Below are 18,386 nucleotides of genomic sequence, written 5' to 3' on the forward strand. Positions count from 1 at the left end.
ACTCTTACGATCTTGGATTTTTTAAGATTAATTTTGATTTTATTAATATATATCTCTCTCCCTCTCTCCCTCCCTCCCTCCCTCTCTCTTTGTTTTTTGAGACCGAGTTTCTTCGTGTAGCTCTGGCTGGCCTGGAACTTGCTCTGTAGGCTGGCCTGGAACTCAGAAATCTGCCTCCCTCTGCCTCCCAGGTGCTGGAATTAAAGGTGTGTAGCACCACTGCTTGGCATTATTAATTTCTCATAATTATTTCAGAGAACTGACATTTGAAGAATAGTACAACTAAAAAAAGCATATTAGAATTTAGGCACTCAAAATCCCTTAAATAAGGAGGGTGCATAATAGATATAGTAGTGCTCCCCAGTTAAAATAATTACAAGTTATCCCAAATTCTGCAAAACCATGGTTCACATAAGTTCTTAAAAAGAAAAGGTCAAGCAGAGATCTGAGCATACTGGCCCCTGGGGATGGATCTTCTAATGAGGATAAGGCTGTCTGAGACCTGGCAGCCCATGTTGTGGCCTGTTACTTGCACTTTGAAGAGAGCGCCGAAGGCACCTATGTAGAGCTTGTAGTGCACTCAATCCTCACTGGTCCCTGCTGGAGGAACTGAGCAGACAAGTTAGGTTAACCATCACAGTGCCACTGAGGATGATGCTGTTTTCAACTCTGATATTTAAAGCACTGGTAGAACTGCTGCTAATCCTTTCAGTTGATGCTTTCTGAACATTCAAACTTTTCATTCCATTTAGCAAATGAAACTCAAATAAGACATTTTGTGTCCTTAGGTGGAAAAACTACATGATAGAGGTTTTGTTCTTTTCTATACTCAGCTCTGTTGTCTCTTGCTGAAAAATAGGCTGGTGGTTGCCAGTAATGACCAAGTTTTCATTTCACCTTCCTCCTACTGTGCTCTTATAAAAACAATGAATACTTGCTTGAATTGCAGTAGACAGCTTTCAGGAAACTCCATGCTGTCACAGCCATTTGGCCCAATGCGAGTCACAGCTCAGATGACAAGCATTATGAGTGGATTGATGACACCCAAGATAAACAAGAGGATAATCACACAGATAGCTAAGTTGCCCTTTCTCCCTCTCATCCTGGTTTTATGGAGACAATACACATCGACAGGAATACACAGCTTTAAAGTTACTACTGTGCTTTTTGTGAATGTTCCTTAGCTCCACAGCCTTCTCCCACATGAATTTCTTCACTAGCCCATTGGAACTTTGCTGCTCAGCAGTGCTGCCATCTTGGGCCGCCGCTCCTTTAACTCTTCATTTTGACAAAACCATTGTAGGGTGGTTTGTAGCAGGAGTCTTAAAAGTTCTTACTAATAAAATCAAACCTGAGGCCAGGTATTGGGGTGAACACTGGAAGGTCAGAGAGGTACAACAAGCCACAGCTATAACCTCACCTGGCCAACTTCTCAGCTGATCTTGTTTCCTCAGACTGGAAGCCTCTGAGTCCTTATATCCAAATGGCTCTCAGCTGAACTGCTTCTCGAAAGCCTGAAAGCTTAACCAGCCAAATGCTTCTAGTTTCTGGTCCTCACGCCTTATATACCTTTCTGCTTTCTATCACCACTCCCTGGGATTAAAGGCTCGCTTTCTGGGATTAAAGGCGTGTGTCACCATGCTGGCCGTTTCCAATGTGGCCTTGAACTCACAGAGATCCAGAGGGATTTCTACCTCTGGAGTGCTAGGATTAAAGGTGTGAGTGCCACCATTTTCTTTTTTTTTTTCTTTTTCTTTTCTTTTTTTTTTTTGTTTTATTTTGCAATACAATTCAGTTCTACATATCAGTCACGGATTCCCTTGTTCTCCCCCCTCCCATCCCCTTCACCTTCCCCCCAACCCCCCCCCCATTCCCATCTCCTCCAGGGCAAAGCCTTCCCCACAGACTGAGATCAACCTGGCAGACTCAGTCCAGGTAGGTTCAGTCCCCTCCTCCCAGGCCGAGCCAAGCAATCCTGCATAGGCCCCAGGTTTCAAACAGTCAACTCATGCAATGAGCACAGGACCCGGTCCCACTGCCTGGATGCCTCCCAAACAGATCAAGCCAATCAACTGTCTCACCCATTCAGAGGGCCTGATCCAGTGGGGAACCCTCAGCCATTGGTTCATAGTTCATGTGTTTCCATTCATTTGAGTGCCACCATTTTCTAGCCTTTGTATCTAGTGGCTGTTCTGTCTCTGACCCCAGATAAGTTTATTAGGGTGCACAATATTTTGGGGAACACAATACCACCACAGTGATTTTTTTTCATTTCTTTGAAAAACTTAACATGAACTTCAAAATTAATTTTACTATTATTTAAGTGACTTAGAAAGCAGTACTATATTGATCAGTACAGTAATACTATGCTTTCTAAGAACAGGAATATATATTCAATGTGGTGATAAAAGCCAAAGAAAAAAGTTATTCATCATAGAAAGAAAAAAATCAATTTTCCATACCTTTTATGATCAATCAGATATTGAGTAATGCTCAGACAGAACTCCAAAGGCATAGCAAGATGTAGTATTTCCATGACAGCTAACAAAGAAAAACAAATTAATTAATTAATCATACTAACAAAGAAAAAAAGAATGACAATGAATAAAACATATCAACTTCATTTATAGGAAGCTTAGTTGTTTTCAGTAATTTTTCTGCTCAAAACAGCCATATTAAATGTTTGCCATATACCATATTTTATCTAGTAATTCACCAAAATATTTTAACACATTAATATCCAATACGAGAAAGAGGGTAGTGACACAGACACCTTCACACAGACCACAAGGTAACCAAGTGCAAACCTTCTGAAATCAGCTTGGTAACACTTTATGCTAAGAACATCTGGTTAAGAGCTTGGAATCTGAAGTCAGATGTAAACTTGATATCAGTTGCCACCTGTACAGCTATAGGCAAGTTACTTCCTTGTTCTTTACCTTAGTTTTGTCACATGTAAAATGGTGACTATACTACCAATTTATGTTATCAAGAGGATTCCATGAGATAATATATGGAGATAATAAAGCAATGTATCTAGCACTTACTAAACATTAAATAACTGACAGTTCCTATTACTGTTATTCCTTCTTCAGAAATTGTACTTATGAAAAGTCATCTGAAATATGAAAAAGAGTTTCTAAAAAAAGGTATTTAAAAGAGATTATACTATAAAAACAGAAAAGGAACACCATAAAATGTCAACTATGGTGTAGCCATAAATCATCTTATATCCATTGCTGAGTATTAAATAACATGGAAAAATGACTCTACACTAACATAAAAATATTTTAGACTACCAGTAAGTGAAAAATTTAAAAACAAATTTATATGCAATATTAATTCTATAAAAAACACACAAAGTAGACTAAGAAAATACAACATATCAAATTGCTAAAATTTATTGTTTATATTTAATGATTAATTCTGCAAATGTTTAATGAGTATATTCTCTGAATCTGTCACTATATTTGTACTAGGAATACAGCACTAAACAAAATACACAAGAAGCCTTACTATCAAGATTATACTCTAGGGCAGTGGTTCTCACCCTTCCTAACGCTGCCACCTTTTGATACAGTTCCTCATGGTGTGCTGATCCCCAACCATAAACTTATTTTTGTTGCTACTTCATAACTTTATTTTTCTACTGTTATGAGTCATAATATAAATATTTGTGTTTTATGAACATCTTAGGCAACCCCCAAAGGGGTTGCAACCCACGGGTTGAGAACCCTTGTTCTCATTGGAGATATTGGAACCATGAGTATTTTTAGTACCTTTCAAATTTTTCTTTGATGAGTTTGTGATATCATTTCATGATAAAAAAAAATTGTCTATTTTATAATTTTTAGCCAGGTATGGTGACACACATCTTTAATCCCAGCACTCGGCAGGCAGAGGAATACAGATATCTCTGAGTTCAAAGCCAGCCTGGTCTACACAACAAGTTCTAGGCCAGCCAAGGCTATAAAGGGAGACTGTCTCAAAAAAAATGTTTTTTAACTTTTCTGTTATAAAAATTGACAGGTGGTGGTGACTCATGCCTTTAATCCCAGTGTTTGAGAGGCAGAGGCAGGCGGATCTCTATGAGTTCAAGGCCTGTCTGGGCTAGAGAGTGAGTTCCAGGAAAGGCTCCAAAGCTATACAGAAAAATCCTGTCTCAAAAAAAATAAAATAAATAAAAAGGTAAAATTATCAGCGAAAGTCAAATGCCTGCAATTAAGCTAATCATTCTAAAAGGAAAATACTTTTATAAAGAAATGAACATTTGACTGCAAATTTCATGATGTCATTGTTTTTTACTGCTGAGTAGAAATCCATTGTGTATATGTACCACATTTTCTTTATCCAGTCTTTGGTTGAGGGGCATCTCGGTGGTTTCCAGGTTCTAGCTATTACGAATAATGCTGCTATGAACATAGTTGAGCAAGTGTCCTTGTGGTATGATTGGGCATCCTTTGGATATATGCCCAAGATTGGTATAGCAGGGTCTTGAGGTAGATTGATTCCCAGTTTTCTGAGAAACTGCCATACTGACTTCCAAAGTAGCTGTACAAGTTTGTACTCCCACCAACAGTGGAGGAGTGTTCCCCTTGCTCCACATCCTCTCCAACATAAACTGTCATTAGTGTTTTTGATCTTAGCCATTCTGAAAGATGTAAGATGGTATCTCAGAGTCATTTTCATTTGTATTTCCCTGATGACAAAGGAACTCATGAACTTTAGACCAACAGCTGTGGAGCCTCCATGGGACTGGACTAGGCCCTCTGCATAAGTGAGACAGTTGTGTAGCTTGATCTGCTTAAGGGCCCCCCTGGCAGTAGGATCAGGATCCATCCCTGGTGCATGAGCTGGCTTTTTGGAGCCCATTACCTATGGTGGGATACCCTGCACAGCCTTGATGCAGGGGGAAGGGTTTGGACCTGCCTCAACTGAATGTACCAGGCTCTGCTGACTCCCCATGGGAGGCTTTACCTTTTTGAAAGAGGGAATACGAGGTGGGTTGGGGGAGGAAGGCTGGGGGGAGTGAGAGGAGGGAAGAGAGGGGGATCTGTGATTGGTATGTAAAATGAATAAAAATTTCTTAATAAAAAAAGAAATGAACAGACTACAGCAGGGATGTAGCTGACAGAGATGTAGCTAAGTAGTACAGAACTTGATTAGCATGCACAGTCCCCAGGAGTGCAAAATTGATCAGACTGTAAAATTACTTTCTCAGTGTAGTAGAATGAACTATTATTTTAATAGAAAAACCTTAAATTTATGGAAGTCTCATAATTTATAACAATTTCAGAAAACTTACTTTAAACTCTACTTCTGATATTACATTTAGATAAACATTGTAATAATGACTTCTAATCCAAAACTAACCAACTTCAAACCTCGTAATTTCAATAATATATCTTATTTTCATACATAGTATTAATTTGAGTAAGTCTATTCCTTTAGAAGGTTAACTTCTTTAGCCTCCTAATGCAAGAAAGTGGAGTTGGTTCTTAACAGTTTTCAGCCTGTGTATGTGGAGGTGATATAGAATCCTCTACATTTGAGCTTCTGGGATCTTTTTTTTTTCTTTTTTTTTCTTTTCTTTTTTTTTTTTTTTTTTTTTTTGGTTTTTCAAGACAGAGTTTCTCTGTGTAGCCCTGCTGTCTTGGAACTCAATCTGTAGACCAGGCTAGCCTTGAACTCAGAGATTCCCCCAGCCTCTGCCTCCAGAATGCTAGAATTAAAGGCTTGCCCTAACACCACCCAGCCTTCTGAGGTCTTTTGAGTGACTAAATTTTTAGAGCACACAGAAAGATTTGGCAATATTAAATTAGCACAAAACTTAGAGCTACTGCCAAATTTGATTACTGTCCTAATTATTAAAAATGATTATTGCATAACCAGTAATTATACTAACACATAATTTTATGTAGTACAAATAACACAGTTCTTAAAGATTACTAAAATACCCAGGCATGGTGGATCTACAACCCCAGAATTTGGGAAATGGAAACAAGAAGATCAAGAGTTTAAGTCCACCTTCAGCTATTTACTGAATTCAAGGACAGCCTAAGCTATACAGGATATATGTGATAAATGCTTTACAGGCATTTTCTTGTAAGATTCTCCAAACAACATAAGACAGACATTATTATTATTATTATATCTCTTTTGAAGATAAACTGAAACACAAAAAAGTTAAGGCACTTGCCAAATGACACACAGCTATATATCAGTATATTTATTTCTTTGCATATTCTACACCCTTAATAATAATTGAAAAATAAATAACAATGTTTATACAAGTAATTATTAAAAAGGTCATCATTAGACAGTCTCATTCAATGAACAGTTTTTCTCTTTGGCAACTGTGGAGGAGGCCAGGAATATCTCAGCCAGAGAACACAGATCTGATTGTTCTTCTTAGTACTTCCTCAACCCCCATGGCTATCTCCAAGTCCCTCAATAAAATGGCCATCCTTTTCCCACAACCCCTCCAAAACAAGAATCCTTTGTTCATGACTGTAGAAATGTTCATAAAGGTTGAGCAGCTGTAATTCTCTGCTAAACTAGAGGAAACTGATTGCTTTGATTCAGTTCCTTTTTAAAAGCACCTTTTAATTTCATTCCTATTCTTTCTTCTCTCTTTCTTCCTAGTCAATAATTCCTTTTCTATTGATCATTTTACTTCTCAACCACCTCCAAATTATACCTATTGTTAGTAAATTACAAAATTACTTTGTGCTGATATTTCAAAATTGTATGTTCTTTACCCAGGGAAATGATACCTTCAAGGAGTTCTCCATTACATGTTTTGCCTTTCATGAGGATTCTCATCTTTAAGAAAAGCCCAGCTGGATCTAAATGTTCCTATTTTAAACAAAGAAATCACAATGATATTATAACTCTGGAATGCAAAAGACAATTTTCAAGTAATTGCCTGTTTTGTTCAACCTTTGCATGATGACTCAAAATCAAAAAGAATCAAAACTACAAAATATCATATAAATCATATAATAACATCTGTTCTACCCCCAGGATATTTTCTGAGACTTTATTCAATCTCAATAAAAATAATACAAGGAAAAGAGTATGCGAAACATTTCCATGGACTGACAAACATTTAATGGCAATGTAAATATTTAAATGGCAAATCTCATGCCATATTCTAAAGAAAACCTTAAATATCAGATTTATTTTCTACCGAGATTTTTTTTTTGCTACTTCTATTTTTTCTTTTATTTTTGAGATTATAATTACATTTCTCCTTTCACTTTCCTCCCTCCAAACTCTCTAATATATACCTCCTCGCTCTTTTCCAAATTCATGACCTCTTTTTTCATTAATTTCATATATATATATGCATGTAACAATTTTATATAACTATATAATATATAGTTATATATTCCTAAATGTAACCTTCTCAGTCTGTATAATGTATTTGCATGTATGTTTTAATAATCATCCTTTTAAAGAATAGTAGAAAAAGACACAAAATGTATTATTGTTTCTATAGGATATAGCTTTTATGTCTACCACTAATAACAATGTTGTCTGAGTGATATTTCCAAGTTATTATTAACCAGCCCTAAGCCAATTGTGAATTCTTGCCTTTCTCTGCTTTTGCCATTTTTACAACCACTGGCTAAACCTAAGAGAGTGTAGAGGGTAGAAGCTACTAAAAAATGTACAGCCTAGGCCCACAGAACAGAATTCTTCCCTCTACAAGGACAATTAGCTTATAAATAAATACTGTAGTTACTGGATCCATACTGTAAATACTTATCGCTAATCATTATATGATAACTTAAGAATGAAAAATTAAGGAAAGTAACCACCGGTGTATATGACACATATACAGAGAATAAACTAAAACAGTCAACTTTAACTCTGATTGATTACTGTGATTGGATTTCTGGTACTGTATCTTTCCACTCCGCCTCCTTTGAAGCTCAGTCTAACCTGGGATTTCATATCATCACATAATCTGATTTCCCACAGCTTCAAAAATAACGTAAACGTTTTCTAGTGTGACATATACCATGTATATATACATACTCATACCCAAGTATTTAAAGTACGTATATATAGCTTCTACATTGTAATTTGGATCTGAAATGTGAAACAAAAGCCCATGTTATTAGAGTGTTCCCCAGCTTATAGTGCTATTTGGAGGTGATAGACCTTTAACAGGTAGAGCCTATTGGAAAAGGGGAGAGCAATACTACTGAAGGAGATACTGGGACTTCAGTGCCTCTAACACACACTGCCTTTCTCCTCCCTCTCCCTCACCCCTCCCCTCTCCTGTTCCCGTCCTCTATTCCTCGGGTGCTATTAGCTGAATAGGTCTCTTCTATCACATGCTCCCACTATGATGTCCTACTCTGTCACATGCCCAAAAGTAACAGGCTGCTTGTCCACAGATTGAAACTTCTTCAACTATAAGACTTACTAAATTTTCCTCTAAGTTGATTATCTCAGGCAGTCTTACCCAACCTACACTCCATGGGGTACAGGTCCACACACAACTTGAGGACAGCTATGAATGCACCTCAAGACAAACTTGTAAACTTACTTAAAATGTGACATATTTATTTATATTTCGAGGACTGCTGGGTGGCACATAAAGAAGAGAAGTAATTTCCTACAGTTCCGGGGACTGGGAACTCCAAGATTACAGTACTAGCATTCACTGGTTAGGGTTTGTTTTTGTCAACGTGACACAAGCTAGAGTAATCTGAGAAGAGGGACCCTCCACTGACAAAATGCCCCCATAAGACTGGTCTGCAGGTAAGCCTGTAAGGCATTTTCTTCATTGATGGCTGATGTGGATGGGCCCAGCCATCTCAGGGAGGTGCCATCCATGAGCAGGTATTCCTGCGGTATATAAGAAAGCACATTGAGCAAACCAAGAGGAGCAAGCCAGTAAGTCAGTAAGCAGCCTTCCTCCATGGCATCTTCTTTTTCAGTTCCTGCCTCCAGATTCTTGCCCTGCTTGAGTTCCTGCCTTGACTTCCCTTGATGATGAACTGAAATCTGTGAAGTGGAATAAGCCCTTTTCTCCCCTAAGCTGCTTTTGGTCATGGTGTTTATCATAATAACAGAAACCTAACTAGGACATAGTAGATTCAGCATGTGGTAAAGTCCTGCTTCTGGAGGAACTACCTTCTTGCAACATGTGTCCATACATGGTAGAAGGGTCACTAAGGCTTCCTTGGGCCTTTTTTTTTTCCGGAGCTGAGGACTGAACCCAGGGCCTTAGCAAGCGCTCTACCACTGAGCTAAATCCTCAACCCCAGGCCTGTGTGTGTGTGTGTGTGTGTGTGTGTGTGTGTGTGTGTGTGTGTGTGTGTATGTGTGTGTGTAGCTGCTAATGACATTCAAGAGAAGTTCATTTTCAGTCTAGTCACTTCCCAAAGTCCTAACATAATTCTGTCAGCTTGAAGGTTAAGATTTCAACATAAAAATTATAGAGGGACACAAAAGTTCAGATCACAGCAACATTTTATTTTACCTTTATGTACTATAGAAGAGAGTGTAATAATCTACTGTGTTTTTTAAAGAGGCATACTAAAGCAAATGTCTAAATTGGATTTCAAGCTATGAATTAAAACTTTGAAAATTTTAAATTAATATTTAAAAGTAAATGTCTCATACCTTGTTTGCTAGGAGTACAGCAATGAGGGCCTTATTATAATATTCTTCATCATCACAATCCAAATAAACAGTGGCTAGTAATCGCAGAGCTTTAGCCTATAATAAACAACAGGGAAGAACTTCTATCTGAAGGATTAAACTACAATACAACAGCTGACTAGCATTTGCACAATGATGACATCATCTCAAACATAAGTTATTTTTTGTAATAGCACTATCCATATATGACCACATATTCTCATTGCACTAGTGTATATCAAAATACATCTCACTGCACTCGTGTATACCAAACATTGTCTAAGAAATGATAGTATTATTTATACTTCTGACTTGTTTAAATTTAATATAACTGTTAAAATAATTATGTTTCTTTTCTTTTTATGTTTTTTCTTTGTTTTTGTTTTGTTTTATTTTTGGTGGTAATGGTTTTTGTTTGTTTGTTTCTTTGGGTTTTGGGGGGGGTAGTTTTTTTGAGACAAGGTCTCACACTGTAGTTCCTGCTGGCCTAGAACTCTCTAGGATTTTCTTGGATGCAAATGTCACTTTGTCCAGCTTAACACAATTTATTTTCTTAATGGCATCTTACCATTAAAGTACTTTATCATCCCCAATTTAAAATTCAACTTAGCTGCATTTTAAAATGAAGTATCATTTAATTAATTCAATGTCTCGAGCCAGGACAGCATTGATAAAAGGAGTAATTGTGATCAATGTGAATGAGTTTACAGATTCATAGGAAAAACTGGAAGAGAGGGAATAATAGATTGAATACATACACATTATATGCATATATGGATATTAAACAAAATATTAATAAACAAATGTTAAAAATAAGAGGTTCTATTTCAATAAGTGTGTCTGCCTCTAAGTAAAATAGGGATAGTAGGACAAGACAAAGATGACCAATTAACTTCTTAAAAATGTTAAGCATATAGTTCCCTTCAAATCCAGAGGAATGATGTTTGGATTATCATTTCTCTTAATTTTTAAATTCAAAAACTAAGATGGATCAAATAAGATGCATATAAAGTAATATCACAAATACTGTGAAACACCTCTGTAAGAGTTTATAAGCTCCTATAGAGAAATTTTATGGAGCAAATATGGAATCTCTAAGAAATACTGTAGCTGGGGTTAAGGATTTAGCTCAGTGGTAGAGCACTTGCCTAGCAAGCGCAAGGCCCTGAGTTGGGTCCTCAGCTCCAGGAAAAACAAAAAAACAACAAACAAACAAACAAACAAACAAAAAACAAAGAAATACTGTAGCTAATTCATTATAGCCAAAATATTCATTTGTTAGAAAGACAAGAGAATAGATAAATCTCAGGATTTATATTTTAAAAATGAGCCAGACATCAACTAGTACATATTGGATAATTCCATTTATACAAAACTTAAGAATAGCCCAAGATATTCTACAATAAAAGTCAGAATGTTGGGTTTATTCCCCCTTGGGAGAAGTGTGTATTAACTGGCACAGAAACAAAGAAGCTTCTCAGAGTGGTGACAGTTTCTGTATCTTGACCTACATTGTGCTTACAAGACTATTAGAAAAAATCAACAAGCTGTGGACTTAAGATTTGTGGAATTTACCATCACTAACTTATACTTTAGTAAGTTATTCCTAGGATAAATGAAAAATAACTTCAGAATACTACCCCACCAAACTTTTCAATAGGAACATTCCTCTTTTTATAAATATTTTATTTTATAATTAATTTAATTTTACATATCAGCCATGGATTCCCCTGTCCTCCCTCCTCCTACCCCCCAGCCTTTCCCCCACAATCCAACCCCCCATTCCCACCTCCCCCAGCCTGGTAGATTCAGTTGAGGCAGGTCCAGTCCCCTCTTCCCTGCACCAAGGCTGAGCAAAGTGTCTCAGCATAGGCCTAGGTTCCAAAATGCCAGCTCATGCACCAAGGACAGGTCCCAGTCTCACTGCCTGGGGGCCTCCTAAACAGTTCAAGCTAATCAACCATCTCACTTATCCAGAGGGCCTGGTCCAGCTGGGGGCTCCTCAGCTATTGGTTCACAGTTCATGTGTTTCCACTAGTTTGGCTATTTGTCCCTGTGCTTTTTCCAATCATGGTCTCAATATCTCTCGCTCATACAATCCCTCCTCTCTCTCGCCGATTGGACTCCTGGAGCTCCACCTGGGGCCTGGCCGTGGATCTCTGCATCTAACTTCCACCAGTCACTGGATGAGAGTTCTATGATGACAGTTAGGGTGTTCGGCCATCCGATCACCAGAGTAGGTCAGCTCAGGCACTCTCTCGACCACTGCCAGTAGTCTATAGTGGAGGTATCTTTGTGGATTTCTGGGGACCTCTCTAGTACTCTGCTTCTTCCTAGTCCCCTGGGGTCTTCATTCATCATGGTATCTCTTTCCTTGTTCTCCCACTCTGTTCCTCATCCAGCTGGGACCTCCTGCTCCCCTAAGCTCTCTTTCCCCAGACCCTTACCCTCCATTAACCCCCCTCACCCCCAGTTTACTCATGTAGATCTCCTCCATTTCTCTGTCACTGGGCGATCCCTGTGTCTTTCTTAGGGTCGTCTTTACTAGGTAGCCTCCCTGGAGTTGTGAGTTGCAGTCTGGTTATCCTTTGCTTTACATCTAGTATCCACTTATGAGTGAGTACATACTATGTTTGTCTTTCTGAGTTTGGGTTACCTCACTCAGGATGATATTTTCTAGTTCCATCCATTTGCCTGCAAACCTCATGATGTCATTGTTTTTCTCTGCTGAGTAGTACTCCATTGTGAATATGTACCACATTTTAAATATCCATTCTTCAGTTGAAGGGCATCTAGGTTGTTTCCAGGTTCTGGCTATTACAAGATTAACTCAAAAAAATCAGTAGCCCTCCTATATACAAATGACAAACGGGCTGAGAAAGAAATCAGAGATACATCACCCTTCACAATAGCCACAACTGATATAAAATACCTTGGGGTAACTCTAACTAAACAAGCGAAAGACCTGTATGACAAGAACTTTAAGTCCCTGAAGAAAGAAATTGAAGATGATATCAGAAAATGGAAAGATCTCCCATGCTCATGGATAGGTAGGATTAACATAGTAAAAATGGCAATCTTACCAAAAGCAATCTACAGATTCAATGCAATCCCCATCAAAATCCCAACACAATTCTTCTCAGACCTGGAAAGAACAATACTCAACTTCCTATGGAAAAACAAAAAACCCAGGATAGCCAAAAGAATCCTGTACAATCACACAACCTCTGGAGGGATCATGATCCTTGACTTCAAGCTCTACTATAGAGATACAGTAATAAAAACGGCTTGGTACTGGCATAAAAACCGACATGTGGACCAATGGAACCTAACTGAAGACCCTGACATTAATCCGCACACCTATGAACATATGATTTTTGACAAAGAAGCCAAAATTGTACCATGGAAAAAAGAAAGCATCTTCAACAAATGGTGTTGGCATAACTGGATGTCAACATGTAGAAGACTGCAAATAGATCCATATCTGTCGCCGTTCACAAAACTTAAGTCTAAGTGGATCAAAGACCCCAACATAAATCCAGTTACTCTGAACCTGATAGAAGAGAAAGTAGGAAGTAGTCTTGAACGCATTGGCACCAGAGATCACTTCCTAAATAGAACACCAGTAACACAGACAATGAGAGAAACAATTAATCAATGGGACCTCTTGAAACTGAGATGCTTTTGTAGGGCAAAGGACACACTCAATAAGACAAAACGACAGCCTACAGAATGGGAAAAGATGTTCACCAACCCCACATCTGACAGAGGGCTGATATCCAGAATATATAAAGAACTCAAGAAATTAGACATCAAAATACCCAACAGTCCAATTTAAAAAATGGGCTATAGAGCTAAACAGAGAATTCTCAACAGAAGAAGCTCAAATGGCTGAAAGACATTTAAGGAATTGCTCAGCATCCCTAATCATCAGGGAAATGGAACATTCCTCTTAAGTTACACAGGTACCATCTTCCATCTTTCCTTACTGGACATCATCTCATCTAAATTCTGCGTCCAGAACCCTCTTCTTTTCACTCTGTGAATCCTATCTACAAGACCTATCTCCTACCAAACTCTTTCTTTACCTACACTAGTTAACCCTGTCACTTTTCTACGTATCCTTATACATCCTTAAGGTATCATTTATTTCACTGGCACTACTGCTTTTAAAATACATTTTTTAATTTAATTCAGGTATAAAATATATACAGAAAAGTTCAAAAACGTCAAAAGCATGGCTCTGTGAATTTTCACAAAGTGGTATGTGGAGAATTTTTTAAAACATAAAATGTAAGCCGGGCGGTGGTGGCGCACGCCTTTAATCCCAGCACTCGGGAGGCAGAGCCAGGCGGATCTCTGTGAGTTCGAGGCCAGCCTGGACTACCAAGTGAGTTCCAGGAAAGGCGCAAAGCTACACAGAGAAACCCTGTCTCGAAAAACCAAAAAAAAAAAAAAAAACAAACAAACAAAAAAACATAAAATGTAGCCACTACTTTTATGCTTTAAAAATAGTAAAAGTGATTGCAATGATATATTCTTAAAAAGGAAAGAAATGTTGACACATACTACATCATAGAACAAACTATGAAGACAATATGTTAAATGAAATAAGTCATTCACAAAAACAAATAACATTTGGTTGTATTTGTGTATGTTACCTAGACTAGTCAAATTCATAGAGACAGACAATGCAATAGCACCTATAGTAGGTAAGATGAAGGGAGAATTGTTTGATGGATACATTGTTAACATTTGGTATCCTAATGGAATAAACCAGATATAAATATTTAAAATCCCACTATACTATGGCATGTAGTAATTTTATCAAATGTATTTACACAATGACATCTTTATTAAATATTAGAATTAACCAGTTAACTTCCATACCCAATTGCAGTGGTCTAAAGAAATGTCCCCTATGCCAGGAATGGGTTACATCTAGTTGAGTTCTTGGCCAAAGGGGCCCCATAGAAACCCCCCAAACAACACAGGCTATTGTCAAGACTTATTGCCAAGGTTGTTCTCTACAAACTAAAGACAACACCTATACAACTCATGGAACATGGAGAAGTTGACCAGGTGCTTACTTAGCGCCTTCACTCCTACTGACTAGTTTTCATGGTACTAGAAGGTACCTGCATGCTACCAGAGGAGAAAGGTAAACACCAACCCAGCTACAATCTCTTCAATCTCCAATGGTGACCTGTTTGCATGATCTGCTGGTGCAATAGTGGCACAAACTTTGTTTGAACAACAAACCACTATCTGATTGGATTTAGAGGCCCACTTTACAAGATGTAACCTAGGCCTGACATTGAAACTAGATAGGCCACAGCAACAAAATGACACTTAACGACATTCTGCTAAACCCACAGATCAGTGCCTCACTCAGCCATTATCAGAGAAGCATCCTCTTTCAGTAGATACCAACTAACACAGAGACCCACAACTGGACAATGTGCAGAGAGTAAGAGACCTTGGAACACTCAATTCTAAGTGAGATGTCTTCATCAAAACCCTCCCCTCAGGGATCACAGACCTATGAGGAAGAGGAAACAGAAAGATTCAAAGAGTTATAGATGACTCCAAGCAAATAGTGTCTTCCAGACACAACAGGATTGATACACATATGGACTCACAAAGACTGTGGCAGTATGAACAGGGCCTGCACAGGTTCAAGCCAGACAGGGTCCAGTGCTGAGAAGGGGAAGTGGACATGGGCTCTCATCCCTAACCAAGGAGCTATCTACAGTTGATACCCACTTGCAAAGGAAAAATTAGTTTTATCAATGGAGTCTCACTGGGGATATTAACCACATTTCAGGGTAGGTCCCATACCCAGATAACACAAAATGAAGTCAATGACATATTTGTAAATGTTTTGTCTCTTATCACTTTGGGCATTTTTTGTCTTACTGGTCTTTTACTTGTATATTATGCTTCCTGTTTGTTTGCTAAAGAGAGAAAGATGATGTAAAGTTGGGGGAGGGTGTCTGGGAGGAGTTGAAGGAGGGGAAACCATGATCAGAATGTATTGTATAAAAAAAAATCTTCTCAACAATTAAAAAAAGAAATGTTCCCCTACAAGCTCACATATTTTGCACACTTGGTTCCCAGTTGGTGGTACTTTTTGAGAAGGTTGTGAAATCTTTAAGAGGTTGAGCCTTGCTGGAGGTGGTGGGCTTTGGGAGTTGACAGCCTTGCCTCACTTCCAACTTGTGTGCCCTCTCCCTGCTTTGTTCTTATGGATGAAGATGTGATCTCTCAGTTTTCTGTTTTGACCACATGCTGCCATGGCCCCACTCTACCATTATGGACTCTTCCCCTGGAGCTGTGAGTCAAAATAAATCCTTTCTTCAATGAGTTGCTTCTGGTCATAGTATTTCATCACAGCAACAGAAAAGGAACTAATATACCAAGAATGTTCTATCTTGGTGGTTTAAGGAAAACAATTAAAATTTAAACTATGCAATAATAAAAGCTATAATTTACAAAGTAAACACTTTTCAAAATGCTTTATATATACTAATTCACAAATAGATTATAAATTTATGGGGTATATTATATTGCTATATAAATCTTATGGAAATTAATTCACTAAAATGTTAAATGATGTGCCCAATAGATAATCTATTCACCAATGAGGGATCATATATCACAACTTTATAATAGCATAAACTATACTTCTTTAATCTACTTCTCTAATATTTAATGATCCTTACCAGCATTTCTGGTTCAACAGAATCCTTATCCATCTTCCCAATTTCATAGCTTTGGCTATCATTAAAAAAGAAAAAGATATGTGTACAGAGTCATTTCAAATATATATAAATATATATATATAAACAGAATGATATATTACTAAGAAGATATGGTATAATCATATTTTATTCCAATTTTTCTATTTTACATGACAACAGATTAGTCAGTAATGCATAAAGGTCAATTTTATAAAGCAATACTTTGTAATTGTAGAAAACCACAATTTTCTGAGGAAATAACCAACAAATCAACATTTGAATTATAGTCATGCTCTTCTATTTAGATATATATGGTGTCCTGGTTAGGTTTTTTTTGTCACCTTAATACAAGTTAGTCAGTCATTTGAGAAGAGAGAACCTCAATTTAGAAAATGCCACTACCAAATTGACCTATGGACAAACTTAGGAAGGCATTTTCTTGATTAATGATTTATATAGGAGGACTCAGCCCACTGGGGGTAGTGCCACCCCTAGGCAGGTGGTCCTGATTTATATAATAAAGGAGACTGAAAAGCCATGGGGAGCAAGCCAGTAAACAGCATTCCTTCATGGTTTCTGCTTCAGTTCCTGCCTACAGGTTCCTGCCTTGAGCTCCTGCCCTGACTGCCTTCAGTGATGAAGTGTGACCTGAGAGTTGTCAGAAATAAACCCTTTCCTCCCCAAGTTGCTTTTAGTCATGGTGTCTTATCACAGCAAAAGAAACCCTAACTAAGGCATATGTATATATTCTTATATACTACATTAGTTTACATATGTATATAAGCTTTTACTTAACAAAATTTTAAGGCTGATATATGTGTGTGTGTGTGTGTGTGTGTGTGTGTGTGTGTATCAAGTATTGTTTCACAAGAGCAAATACATTAATGTACTGGGTGGTTTTGTGTGTCAACTTGACATAAGCTAGAGTCGTCAGAGAGGAAGGAGCCCCTGCTGAGGAAATGCCTCCTTGAGATCCAGCTGTAAGGCATTTTCTCAGTAAGTGATCAATGAGGGAGGGCCTAGCCTATGGTAGGTGGTACCATCCCTGGGCTGCTGGTCCTGGGTCCTATAAGAAGAAGAAAGTGGGCTGAGCAAGCCAGGGGAAGCAAGCCAGTAAGCAGCTCCCCTCCATGGCCTCTGCATCAGCTCCTGCCTCCAGGATCCTACCCTGTTTGAGTTCCTGTTCTGATTTTCTTCAGTGATGAACAGCAATGCTGAAACGTAAGCCAAATAAACCCTTTCCTCCCCAGCTTGTCTTTTGGTCATGGTGTTTTTGTCTCAGCAATAGAAACCCTAACTAAGACAATAAAGCATCACACTATATTCTATAAAGCACTATCAGTTCTACTTTTGCAGCTGAGTGAACCAAAAACAGTAGGGAATAGCTTTTAATATAGCCTAGATTTGTATTCAGAATGAATGAAGTGACTGGAAACAGAAATTCGACTTTTGGTTTTCTTCATTATTAAATTATACTATCTATGGGACACCATGATAACCATAAATAATATACTAATGAGTCTCAGGGCTTCAAAATCTGAAAATGAAAAAAGCAAAACAAAGATCATTCACCATAATATTTTATTCCAAATGAGTATGCCAATAAGTCATGGTTAAATGAACAAAATTGAAGACCGTCTAATTATGGTTACTATTGCTGTGATGAAACATCATGACCAAAATTAACTTGGAAAGGAAAGGGTTTATTTCACTCAGTTAACACAAAATGGTTCATCACCAAAAGCAGTAAAGGCAGGAACTCAGGCAGGGCAGAAACCTGGAGGCAGGAGTTGATGCAGAGGCCATAGAGGAGTGCTGCTTGCAGGATTGCTTCCTCTGGCTTGCTCAGCCTGATTTCTTACTCACAGAACCCAGGACCCCAGGCCAGGGTTGGCCCCACCATGGTCTGTGCCCTCCCACATTGATCACTAATTAAGACAATACCCTACAAGCCTTCCTACAGACAGATTTCTTTGGAGG

The 18,386-nt window shown here is 38.1% G+C and overlaps 1 pseudogene; it reads right to left on the minus strand.

Annotated features, from left to right (window-relative positions):
• Positions 1 to 433: 433 nt before the first annotated feature.
• On the minus strand, positions 434 to 2,292 carry LOC128113450 (beta-sarcoglycan-like; annotated as a pseudogene).
• Positions 2,293 to 18,386: the final 16,094 nt, after the last annotated feature.

Source organism: Peromyscus californicus, unplaced genomic scaffold, assembly GCF_007827085.1.
Source record: "Peromyscus californicus insignis strain IS unplaced genomic scaffold, ASM782708v3 Scaffold_10__1_contigs__length_136768540, whole genome shotgun sequence".
Lineage (NCBI taxonomy): Eukaryota > Metazoa > Chordata > Mammalia > Rodentia > Cricetidae > Peromyscus > Peromyscus californicus.